This window comes from Syngnathoides biaculeatus, chromosome 14 (assembly GCF_019802595.1).
Source record: "Syngnathoides biaculeatus isolate LvHL_M chromosome 14, ASM1980259v1, whole genome shotgun sequence".
NCBI classification, from domain to species: Eukaryota; Metazoa; Chordata; class Actinopteri; order Syngnathiformes; family Syngnathidae; genus Syngnathoides; species Syngnathoides biaculeatus.
Genome location: NC_084653.1, coordinates 6,116,555 through 6,130,147, shown reverse-complemented (window position 1 = coordinate 6,130,147; position 13,593 = coordinate 6,116,555). Strand labels below are relative to the sequence as shown.

The window sequence follows — 13,593 nt, the reverse complement described above, 5'->3', positions numbered from 1 at the left end:
TCCGCTGTGCAGTGAGCAATACCAAAGTGATGTCACCTGCCATTTATTTATTTATACAGAGCCCAGCAATGACAGGATATTTCAGTGACACTTTATTCTGCCAATAGGTATTATCGGTATGGAGTGAGGCATAAGGAGACACCTGCTGTATCTTCAGTGAGTGTTACCGAACAAAATAGTCTTTCACACTGTTTTGCAGCTCTGGTGCTACCTCTGAATGTGGGGGAAATACCAGCTTTTACATACAGTGGGAAAAGGGTACTTGCTCCCACTTCTGTTTTCACAAACGACCAGCAGGGTGTTATTAATACGGACAACAACAAAAAATCACCAGCATTTAAATGATTTCATAATCTCCACAAATGTATGATTAGCAATATTACAGTTTTCAACATTTTTTACTCTGAAATTTACATAACCATATTAATCTTTCATCTTTAAAAAAAACTACAGTAATTAGATACGCTGGCATCAAGTGTAAGCATGGCGTGGATATGATAGTTTGCACTATAACTGACAACACAGTGGGAACACATGCAGTTGTACAAAGGACTGAAGCATGTTTGTGTGACTGCACAAAAACAACAATAAATGCGGTTGTTTCACAAGAAGCAGTGTGTCGTTTGAGCTGTTTCATTGTGTGTGGTTGTGCATGAGTGCTGTCATTTACACTTCAGTAAGGATGAAGTGACTTACTTGATGCTTTTTTATTGTCAAATGTAGCATTCTGTCATCATTAGCATATTAATGTGTCCTTTTTGAGATTTTTAAAAATTGGCGATCATATTTGGCCATATGCCTCAAGGACTTTTACCACCACTTTCCATGCACTTGAAACAAGTCTAACACCAGCTGATAGCAGCTATACAAAAGTACCACAATTTTATTTTATTTTTTTAAATAAAGCAATGTGAATTACTAACCTTGGGTTAATTTTTAAAAACACAATCCCCTTTAACAAACATGGCACACTCCCTAGCCAAGGCAAGACAAGCGTCAGTTTTTTCACAGCCCTTTTTCTGTATATGTACTTTGATTTTTATGTCAAAGAAATGCCTTTCCCTAACTTTTTAAGTGAGGCACCCTTTATTACCCTTGAAAGTCGGCACACTCGCCGATCCTAGGTAAAACCCACCTGCCAAATACTTTTTTCAACAAAAACTCGTAAAGTGTATGCATTTAACGTCAACAAACTTTTTCCAATTTTTGTAAGCCTTTTAACAGCTTTTGAGACCCCCAAAAGAGTTGGCGCACCACTTATTGCAAGCAACACAACCATACACATATACACACAACTTCCTAAATGGTTAAAACCAAGCATGTTTAGCATCGGCATAAAGAGGCGCCAGGTGAAGTGGCTTGGGCATCTGATTAGGTTGCCCCCCCCCCCCTGGAGGCCTCCATCTCTTGTGAGATGTTCTGGGCATGTCCCACTGCTAAAACTACTACCCCCACAACCTGGCCTCGGATAAGCGGAAGGAAATGAATGGACGGATGGGCACTCAGTGTACAGTATAGATGGTTACTGTATGTTGCTTTCACACCATAGAATAATCTTTCTCTCTCTGCATGCCCCCTCCCTCAACATACAAACACGGTGATTCTCTGTGGTATCTTTGCGTACTACGACTCCAGTAATACAGTTGTATCTAACATCAAAACAAAACACATTTGCATTTCATCTTCCAGAACTGCTTTTAAAAATGTATCCATCCATCCAATATTTTAATATTTGTCTTTCTTAAGTCTTTAAGTCCCATGTTAATGTTTACTCTGTGTATATTGTTAAAGTGGCTTACAATAATACTAAATGTTTGTCTTTTTTTCGATAGCTTACTATGCTATTGTATTTTAATGACGTGAGACCGGGAGGGATACATATTTTTTAGGTGGTACTTCCTGTAAAAAATGTCTGTTGGCCAAAATAAGAGGCATAGTTCTCTTGATGGATTTTGGACAGATCTACAGTATGACTTTTTGGATTATATACAAAAATACAGTATTTTAGTAGCACAGTCATCTTTACAAAACAGATGGTTCGTGTCTACAAGGGGTTACATTATTGGCTGCCAACATTTTATACATTATACATCATTCAGCCGCTTGAAAAGAACACATCGGCCTTGTTGACACAGCTGCAGGACAAAAGGATGCAGTTGTTCCCACACAATCGGAGTGAGAAATAAGGCAACAGGAGGCGCGAATGGATTCTTCACCGTAATGCAAACTAGTGGAGGAGCAGATGTCATGATGATGATGATGATGACCACGTACAGATGCAGTGGCTTATGGCTCTTCCTATCAGTTTTTTGTATTTTGCCTTTGATTTTTGGGCAGTTTGCTCACAAACTCCTTAGAACTCCACTGTTATACCTCCCAGGAACTTTTGGACTTTGGATACCAACACAAAATAGCAATTTCAAGCAACTTTCACTGTAAACAGTATTCAGGATGAAGTAGAGAGACCGCCGGGCTTGCCCTTATTGTCAGGCCGGTGAGGCGGCACAGGCGGAAGAGTGAGAGAAAGCAGAAGCAGAGCCGTTGGTCCAGCTGCCTGCTAAGGCTAAAGAACCCACACAGACCACCTCTTCCAAGTGAAGGATGTCTTATGGCCATATTTAGTCATGACTACAAAATTTCCTCATGTCCTCAGTGGAGCTTTGTTCAGTAGCCAGATGTGTCCTTGATCGCATCCCTGCATTTAGGCTAACCTTGATGAACTGCATACTGGACACTTTGTAATAACCCATTGCCAACTCGAACCAGTTGAGACAGAAACCCTTTGTGTAATTCAGGGGTCAGGAACCTTTTTGACTGAGAGAGCCATAAATGCCAAATATTTTAAAAAATAATTTAAAAAGAGCCATGCAATATTTAAAAAACTAAATACAAGTGTATTTGCGCATTTATGTCGAACTAACACTTTTAGAGTACAATACAGTCTCTGAATTCTGTTAAATAACATGATGTTGCTAACCAATAATGACAAAAGCACTTCTTACCATTTATGCGACTTCAGGTGCTTCCTGGTTTTGCTAATGGCTTGACAGTCTGTTTCATACACTGTCAGATTAATCTTCACGCAGGCGTTGAGATTTCCATTCGTTAATTGTGAATGTCATTCAATTTGATTTTCTATCAGGCTGTTAGGGTGGTGAACAGTCCTTGCCAACAAAGGTGTGTCTTTTATTCATTTGATTATCTTGTCTTGATGCGAACTTGGCAAAATGTTGATTGGCAACGTCGAATACGAACGCTTTGGCATACTCCCCATCTGTGGATTTAAACACACAGCAGAACCCTCCATCTCCACAATGGCTGTCCATTCTTGTTGAAAACTTTGGTGGTACTCGTATTCTTTTCTTTGAGCGACCCTTTGTCAAAAGCGTTACCATAAATAGTTGTTCCGATAAGATCAGCATTAGACCCTTCTGCACCACTGGACTTCGACTACCACGCAAAAACTACGGCAACCCACTATGGCAAACTGTCTCTGCGTCATTTGCGTTGTCTCCCACACCTAACTACGGCAACGCCACTAGGACAAACCTTCTCTGCACGACAAAAATCACATGGACAGCATGTTGTTATGAGGGCTGGGCGAGCCATATGCAATCACCAAAAGAGCCAGGTATGACTCGCGAGCCATAGGTTCCCGACCCCTGGTCTAAGTGGAAACCCCCGATAGTACGCTACAGGTTTGATACCACCCATAGTCCCCCCCTTCTAACAAGATAAAGGATGTGTGCTTTCTCTGTATCTTCGCACTTATGATCTGCTCCCTACAACCATTGTCTGTAACTCATAAGTCCTCGGAATATTCTGTAAGTAAATTCTTTGAAGAAACTGTTGATCATCTCCAGCCTTTATTTGGATAACCAAAATTCTCACTACCCGAAATTAAACGAACACGGGGAGGAAAAAAAGTGTCCTCCAACACAAGCATTTACCACGCAAATGCCAGATCTATCCCCAAAAAATGGATATGCTGGAATTACATCTTGCAGATAATGGCTGTGTTTGTGACTGCTGTGACCTAATTATAACATATTCTACCTGGCGTCATCCAAACATTCCTGATGCTAGTGTGTACCTAGCCGGCAGCATTCTGCACCGATGGGATCGGACTGAGGACTCCGGTAAAAGCAGCGGTAGGGGGCTTCTGTTTGTACCTGGATGATGATTGGTGTAAAAACACCGTGGTTATTGAGACAGTTCACCCGACATTGAGTACGTGTCCATTAAATGCCGGCCCTTTTATATCCCAAGGGAGCTAACTGTAGCCATTATCGCAGCTGTTTACATACCACTATTGCCCTGAGTGCACCCCCACCTGTCATTATGATGTACTTTGAGAGGCCGGTTCTCAAGTACATAAAGACTGCCTCCACCTTCTCCACGACTCCCACCGCTTTGCATACCAGGTGAATAGATCAACAGAGGAAACAATCAGCATAGCTCTGCACACTGTGTTGAGTCACCTGGAAGATGCTACGCTAGGCTACTCTTCGTTTATTATAGCCCGGCCATTCTGATAATTTGGACATCTTGGGCTACTCTCTTCTAACATGCACCTGGATCCAGAACTTTTTGACCAACAGACCCCAGACTGTGAGAATCGGCGCCCAGCTTTCCTCCACCCGTACGGTGAGCATCAGCTCAACACATGGCTGTGTGTTGAGCCCCCTCCTGTATTGTCGCTACACCTTTGACTGGAGCCCAGTCTACAAAAATAATATAATTGTCAAATTCTCTGATGACACAAAAGTGGTCATGTTGATCTCAAAGAGACATTAGTCACCCTACAGAGAGGAGGTCCAGAAGCTCATAACTTGGTGCTCAGAAAACAATCCGGCATTGAACACACACACAAACACAGGAAATTATGCTGGAATTCAGGAGCAATTAAACTGAACCAGTTCCGCTTTTCATTAACGTCGGAGAGAGTGGAGAGAGTGTGCACATTCAGGTTCGTAGGGGTCCTGATCTTTGAGGACCTCTCCTGGACAGACAACATTTCATTGGTCATCAAGAAGGTTCAACAGCATCTCCACGTCGTGAGAGTCCTCAGGAAAAACAACCTGGACACATAGTTTGGCTGGCCTTCTACTGCTCATCCACTGAGAGCCTGCTGACGGACTGTGTCTCCCTCTGGTACGAGAGCTGCACGGAAGGAGACAGAGAAAGGCTTCAAAAGACAATCAAATCAGCACAGAAGCTCATTGGCTCCCCTCTCCCCTCTGTGGTAGACTTTTATTCCTTTTGGTGCCTCAACAGAGCCTGGAACATTATTAATGACACTACACAGTACACAAGTGTTTGAGCTCCAGCCACCTGGAAGGTGGTACAGATGCTCAAAAATGATGACTAACAGAAAGTTTTTCCCCAAGAGCCATCACCACCCCAAACCCTTATCTTTATTAAATGCATTAACGTGTACATAACTACTGTGGAGTTTGCTATCCAAACTTTGCTTGTCGTCACCAACCCATCAGGGATCTGACAAATTTTGACATTATTGGGTTTTTCTTACTGCTGTGGGCCTGGCTGGGGGGGTTCTACCTTGCAATACAACTCATGGAGGTAGACGGCAAGACACATAGTGCAAATAACAAAAAACAAGTTACACATCAGGGAAGGAAGTGAAAATCTTCAGAACCCTCATGAGGATAAGCGACAAAGAAAATGGATGGATGGATGTTGTGAATACTCGACATGGGAGCTCCTATGGGACGCTCCTGGCGATGACTTCAGTAGACTAAAATCACCATCTGAGCAATCTTAATAACCAAATTGGAGCTTTATCATTTGCGTCGAAGCTACTCAGCTAAGTTAGCCTAGCTTAGACTGCTAACAATAAAACTGGTCTGTTTTCTAATATTTACTGAGTAAGAAAACATCCAACGCAAGTTTCGGCATGTCCTGCAAAATCTACGTAACGTATACAACGAGGATAGTGAGTACTCATAAGTTGGGTGAGTGGAAACACCAACTTATACTTGCTTATGGGCCAAGTATTCCTTAACTTAGCTTGCTAACAAAGAGACACGTTTGTGATTAATTCGTGGATGATGAAAAAAGATCGAACGTGAGTAACTTCATAACTTGTACGACAAGGGCCATGAGGACTTATGGGAAATTTAACAAGTCTTATCTTAGTACATCTTAGTACCCAAATTGGTGCCGTATCGTTCGTGTTGAAGCTGCTCGCCCTAAGTTAGCCTAGCACGCGAACAACATTATCTACGTACAGTATACAACGAGGACCAAACATCGAATGTGGACTCAACCTTCAACTACTAGAGTAAGGGCCATTGTAGTTTGAATCCCTTCTATCCACTTATCTTTTTAAATAACCACATCCTTTGTATTTTCACACAGATAGTATGTAAATTGTGAACCTTATGTGCTGACTGTGGTTATGTGATTGCTTTCATTTGACCTTAACTTTAACATAGATCAGACAGTATGTGAATTGTGTATCTTAGATGCTGACTTTGTTTATTTGATTGCTTCTTCTTTTTGACTATCTGCACCCTGTTGCGCAGCACAATACCTGTCAACTGGTCCCAAGCCCGGATAAATGCAGAGTGTTGCGTCAGGAAGGGCATCCAGCGTAAAACTGTGCCAAACATATATGAGCGTTCATCATACGAATTCTACAACAGGCCGTGGCCCAGACGTCCTACACCCGCACCCGGAAATGTTAAACGACAAGGCGTAGGTAGAAATTTAGATAATGCAGGTTGATGACAAAAAAGAGGAGGAAAGTGGCTTAGTCGGCAGAAGAAGAAGTGGAATGCACAAAACCTACAGCTGTCTTGGGAACTTTGAATGTTGGGACTATGACAGGAAAAGCTCAGGAGTTAATTGACATGATGATTAGAAGAAAGGGTCATATATTGCGCATCCAAGAGAGCAAGTGGAAAGGGAGTAAGTCTAGAAGTTTAGGTGCAAGTTTTAAATTATTTTATCATGGAGTAGAGGTTATTTTAAAGGAAGAGCTGGCTAAGAACGTTTTGGAGGTGAAAAGAGTATCAGATTGAGTGATGAAGATGAAATTTGAAATTGAGGGTGTTATGTATAATAGGATTAGCGGCTATGCCCCACAGATATGATGTGACCTCGAGTTGAAAGAGAAATACTGGAAGGAACTAGACGTAGTAGTCCTGAGCATCCCAGAGAAAGAGAGAGAGTTGTGATTGGTGCAGATTTCAATGGACATGTTGGTGAAGGAAACTGGGGTTATGAAGAAGTGATGGGTCAGTACGGAATTCAGCAAAGGAACTTAGAGGGGCAGATGGTGTTGGACTTCGCAAAAAGGATGGAATTGGCAGTGGTGAACACTTATTTTCAGAAGAAACAGGAACACAGAGTGACCGACAAGGGCAGAGGTAGAAGCACGCAGGTGGATTATATTTTATACAGACAATGTAATTTGTAGGAGGTTACATATTGTAAGGTCGTGGTGTGGGAGAGTGTGGCTCAACAGCATAAGATGGTGGTGTGGAGGATGACTCTGGTAGCGGGTAGCAAGATTAAGAAGACAAAGGTAGAGCAGAGATCAGGTGGTGGAAGTTGAGAAAGGAAGAATGTTCTGTGGCCTTTTGAAAAGAGGTGAGACAGGCTCTAGATGGTCAGGAAGAGCTCCCAGAAGACTGGAATACTAATGCCAAGGTATTCAGAGAGGCAGGCAGGAGAGTATTTGGGGTGTCTTCTGGTAGGAAAGGGGAGGAGACTTGGTGGTGAAACCCCAAAATACAGAAGTCATCCAAGAAAAGAGATTAGTGAAGAAGAAGAAGTGGGACACGGAGAGGACTGAGGGGAGACACTTAAGAATACATTGAGATCCGCAGTAGGGCAAAGGTAGAGATGACGAAGGCTAAACAAGAGGCATATGACGACATGTACTCCAGGTTAGATACAAAAGAAGGAGAAAAGGACAGAGGGATAGAGATGGGAAGGATGTGCCGCAAGTAAAGGTGCAGCATAGCGATGGAAATATGTTGACTGGTGCCAGTAGTGTGCTCAGTAGATGGAAAGAGTACTTTGAGAAGTTAATGAATAAAGAAAATGGGAGAGAAGGTAGAGTAGAAGAGGCAAGCGTGAATGACCCAGAAGTGGCAATGATTAGTAAGGGAGAAGTTAAAAAGGCAATGAACAGAATGAAAAATGGAAAGATAGTTAGACCTGATGATATACCAGTGGAACTATGCAAGAAATTTGGTGAGGTGGCTGTGGAGTTTTTGACCAACTTATTCAATTGAACACGAGCGGGAGAGAAGATGCCAGAAGAATGGAGGAAAAGTGTGCTGGTCCCCATTTTTAAGAACAAAGTCGATATTCAGAGCTGTGGAAACTATCGAGGAATAAAGATGATGAGCCACACAATGAAGTTATGGGAAAGAGGAGTGGAGGCTAGACTCAGGACAGAAGTAAGTATCTGCGAGCAACAGTATGGTTTCATGCCTAGAAAGCGTACCACAGATGCATTTGCCTTGAGGATGCTCGTGGAAAAGTACAGAGAAGGTCAGAAGGAGCTACATTGTGTCTTTGTAGACCTAGGAAAAGCCCAGGAAACAGTACCAATAGAGGAACTGTAGTACTGCATGCGCAAGTCTGGTGTGGCGGAGAAGTATGTTAAAATAGTACTGGACATGTATGATGGCAGCAGAAAAATGGTGAGGTGTGCCTTAGGTGTGACAGAGGAATTTAAGGTGGAGGTGAGACTGCATCAGGGATCAGCTCTGAGCCCCTTCGTGTTTGCAGTGGTAATGGATAGGCTGACAGATGAGGTTAGACTGGAATCCCCTTGGACCATGATGTTCGCAGATATTGTGATTTGCAGTGAAAGCAGGGAGCATGCAGAGGAACAATTGGAAAGATGGAGACATGCACTGGAAAGGAGAGGAATGAAGATTAGCCGAAGTAAAACAGAATATATGTGCGTGCATGAGAAAAGTGGAGGGGGAAGAGTGAGGCTACAGGGAGAAGAGATAGCGAGGGTGGACGACTTCAAATATTTAGGGTCAACAATCCAGAGCAATGGTGAGTGTGGTAAGGAAGTGAAGAAACGGGTCCAAGCAGGTTGGAACAGCTGGCGAAAGGTGTCTGGTGTGTTATGTGACAGAAGAGTCTCTGCTAGGATGAAGGGCAAAGTTTACAAAACAGTGGTGAGGCCGGCCATGATGTACGGATTAGAGACGGTGGCACTGAAGAAACAACAGGAAGCAGAAATGGAGGTGGCAGAAATGAAGATGTTGAGGTTCTCACTCGGAGTGACCAGGTTGGATAGGATTAGAAATGAGCTCATTAGAGGGACAGCCAAAGTTGGATGTTTTGGAGACAAGATTCGAGAGAGCAGACTTCGATGGTTTGGACATGTTCAGAGGCGAGAGAGTGAGTATATTGGTAGAAGGATGCTGAGGATGGAGCTCATGTATGATGGCAGCAGAACAATGGTGAGGTGTGCCTTAGGTGTGACAGAGGAATTTAAGGTGGAGGTGGGACTGCATCAGGGATCAGGTCTGAGCCCCTTCCTGTTTGCAGTGGTAATGGATAGGCTGACAGATGAGGTTAGACTGGAATCCCCTTGGACCATGATGTTCGCAGATGATATTGTGATATGCAATGAAAGCAGGGAGCAGGCAGACGAACAATTAGAAAGATGGAGGTACGCACTGGATAGGAGAGGAATGAAGATTAGCCAAAGTAAAAAAAGAATATATGTGCGTGAATGAAAGGGACAGAGGAGGAAGTGTGAAGCTCCAGGGAGAAGAGATAGCGAGGGTGGACAACATCAAATACGTGGGGTCAACAATCCAGGGCAATGGTAAGTGTGGTAAGGAAGTGAAGAAACGGGTCCAAGCGGGATGGAACAGTGGGCGGAAGGTGTCTGGTGTTCTATGTGGCAGAATAGTATCCACGAGGATGAAGGGCAAAGTTTACAAAACAGTGGCGACGCCGGCCATGATGTATGGATTAGAGATGGTGGGAGTGAAAACACAAGAGGAAGCAGAGCTGGAGGTAGCAGAAATTAAGATGCTGAGGTCCTCTATTGGTGTGAACAGGTTGGTAGGATTTGAAATGAGCTCAAAAGTTGGATGTTTTGGAGACAAGGTTAGAGAGCAGACTTACATGGTTTTGACATGTTCAGAAGCGAGAGATTGAGTATATTGGTAGAAGGGTGCTGAGGATGGAGCTGCCAGGCAAGAGTGAGAGGAAGACAAAAGAAAAGGTTGATAGATGTTGTGAGGGAAGACGTGAGGACAGTGGGTGTGAGAGAGGAAGATGCACGAGATAGGCTTAGATGGAAAAAGATGACACGCTGTGGCGACCCCTAATGGGACAAGCCGAAAGAAAGAGAAGAATTCAATGGCAGGTCTTCATCCTTGTGATTTCATGACAATACTTTTGTTCTGCCCACAGAATCAAAAACATCTTGGTGATAAAGTTGTCAACCCTATCTCAAACTATACTGTTCTCCAGTATTTGCAGAATCATTTTAGGACTTATTTTCAAATATATTTAGCATACTTGTAAATGAAACGTGTTTTTTAGTTTTGGAGGTCTTTAAATTACAACAAACAAGACTACTGCCTGCTAAAAATGTTCTTTACAACATTTCTAAAGAACTATAGAACTTTAGGACCCAGGTCCTATAAAATTTCTACAGAAATTCTATTCTGTGAAAATCACAGCCAACGTTCTATAGAACAAGTTGTTCTGTACAAATTCTATAGATTTCTAGAGAATTTTTTTTTTTTTTGCAGGGCTGATTCTGCATAGGCAGATTGGAAGAGAATGCCACATAAAGAGGTAGAAATCTAATTGGACAAAAATTAAACATATACTGCTTAACACACCTAACACGGACCGGAAAGTCTTTACCGAAATTTTCAAAAGTTGGCACACCCATCAACACGAAAGAATTGCCACTCCTTTCCCATGTATTATAATGACTGCCAAAAAAAATTTAAGAAAAGAAAAAAGTAAATCCCGCGAATTTGTTACATGGCTATACTGGGATGATGTAGACACACACATTCTTCAGTCACCTATGAAAGTGTTTACAAAAAGCCTGCTTCCTAAAAAGCATCCAGAAAAAAACAACACTGTGAGTCAGCGTGTTTTTCACCTCCCAGTGCTGAATGCGGCTGCTGTCATTGTTTAGGAGTTGCCTCAATCACGAGCTTTGTTCGGCTCCCCTCAAATGAATATCATCATCAAGCAAGTCCATTCATGTTGTTGTTGTTGTTGTTAATGTTAACGTGACCCAGGGCCTGCTACTTCTGGGGTTACCACAGGGAGTCATGTAACACGACTACGAAATACCCGTCATGCGTTGCACCCAAGTTAAAGAACAGGTATAAATAAGTAGATACACACCCTAAAATAGCTGTGTGCCTAAGGTAACGCGAAGCGAGAAGGGTCAAAGTCGTCAGTGTGGAGAGCCAGGATACCGGCAGATTGTGCAGCATACGGTTCCTCAAAACGTCGTTCAGTTACAAAGAACTGGGAATACACTTATGTAGGGGGGAAAAAACAAGTGTTGTGTTTTGATATTGATATTTAATATTGATTGTCAAAAACGTAAACGTAATTCAAATTGTTTGAGGAATGAACAACTTACGACTTAGTTTCAATGTCCATATAATGGGTACATCGACCTGTCCAACATGGGCGATTAGAAAAAGGAATCCGCTTGCTTTCAATTATTGGCTTCTGCTTCCATCCTGTGGACAGTCTGAACCTCTACAAGTACCATTGTGATTTAAAATTAGAATACTGCAGTCTAATGTGCAATGATATAAACGATATAAAGTTCTAGAATAAACAAAAAAAACATAATTTTCATAGCACTGGCAATAAACAAAACCATCGACGAGGATGGGATTCGAACCCACGCGTGCAGAGCACAATGGATTAGCAGTCCATCGCCTTAACCACTCGGCCACCTCGTCTGCGTATTGCAGTGGCAACAGACATGTATTCAACTACTCAATGTGACAGTCCGTGAAAACCCCTTGAAATTATTTTTGTCATCGGCATCGAGCAGAGGGTGTAACTCCCCTGTGGGGTGTTGCTGGGAAGGTTTGTTTGCCACGCCCAGTCAATTACCCTTCCCCTTGATATACATCCTGTAATTGTGGCAGAATTCAGGGCTGAGAGGATCCTTAACCGCATCTTTAACTTGTGTTTCGATTTCCCAGGTGAAGACTGTGATGAAATAAGCGTCAGGGAGGACAGGGGCGTGGTCGGACTTGGCTCTCTCACCATCATGCACATCATGCATACACGACAGCTCATCGGTTTCCCGTCCTTTGTCCCCGGCCGATAGGTCATCACAAAGCAGAACCGCATAAAAAAGAGTGCCCACCTATCCACCATTCCGACATGGCTGTCTTGACTGCTAGCAGTTCGTGGTCTCCAATATTATAATTTCGTTCCACCGGACTTAGCTTTTTGGAAACGAATGTGCAGGGGTGTAGTCTTCTGTTCTTTGGGATTTCTCTGTGAGATAACCGCCCCTAACCCAATCGCCTCGACGACAAACTGCCTATCAGGATCAGGCAAGGTGAGGACCGGAGCTGAAATAAAGCTGGCCTTGAGGTTACGAAAGGCCGCCTGGCAGGCTGGATTCCAGATGAATGAACTGTGGGGTAGGGTTAACGCATGCAATGGGGCTGCCAAGGTACTAAAGTTTCAAATTAATTTGCAGTAGAAGTTGGCAAACCCGATAAACATCTGTACTTCCTTGCGAGTAGTAGGAGTGGGCCAATGAAGGACAGCCTCAACCTTGCAGGGATCCATGGGTATCTCCCCCTCTGCCAAGAAAAAGGCGCAAGAATGACATGGAGGGTTGGTGAAACCAACACTGTTGAGCCTTGACATACAGGTCGTGATGCAACAGCTGCTGTAACACCACACGAATGTGTCTAACATGGCATTTTTTTGTCCGTGGAAAAAGTCAGGCTGTCATCTAGGTAGACAAAAACATATATATTTTAAGCTGCGCAAGATGTCATTGACGAAATTCTGAAATACGCCTGGTGCATTCGGGAGTCCGAAGGGCATCACCCAGCATTCATAGTGTCCCGTGGGCATGTTGAAAGCAGTCTTCCACTCATCCCCCTCCCTTAAACTCACCAGGTGGTATGCATTCCTCAAGTCCAGCTTGGTAAAAATCTTTCTCCCTTCAGCAATTCGAAGGCCGTGGCAATGAGGGGGAGAGGGTGTCATGGCCCTGCCAGTCCCTGTCCTGGCTGTACCGGTCCCCGAGGCAGCACGCACCTGCCGCAATCGGCGGAGGCCCACACCTACGCCTCATCTGTAGTAATTACATCCCAGTTATATAGAACCACACGTACGGTCTGGCCTTTGCCAGATTGTTGCTTCATGCCTCGTTCCCGCACTCTAGTAATCCTCTTCCTGATTTCCCATATACCGACTCCTCCCTGCCCACTGACCTGCCTCCTATGCCTGATATTCTTGTTACTGCTGCTCCCGTTGACTGCTTGCCTGATCCCCGACACTGGACCAAATAAACACTCTTCTCGAACTGCCTCTGCGTCTGCCTAGTCGTGCGTTTGG

The 13,593-nt window shown here is 43.5% G+C and overlaps 1 non-coding gene across 1 annotated transcript; it reads right to left on the bottom strand.

Annotated features, from left to right (window-relative positions):
* Nucleotides 1-11,881: 11,881 nt before the first annotated feature.
* Nucleotides 11,882-11,963, bottom strand: trnas-gcu (transfer RNA serine (anticodon GCU)). The gene has a single exon. It is a non-coding gene; the product is annotated as a tRNA-Ser (tRNA).
* Nucleotides 11,964-13,593: the final 1,630 nt, after the last annotated feature.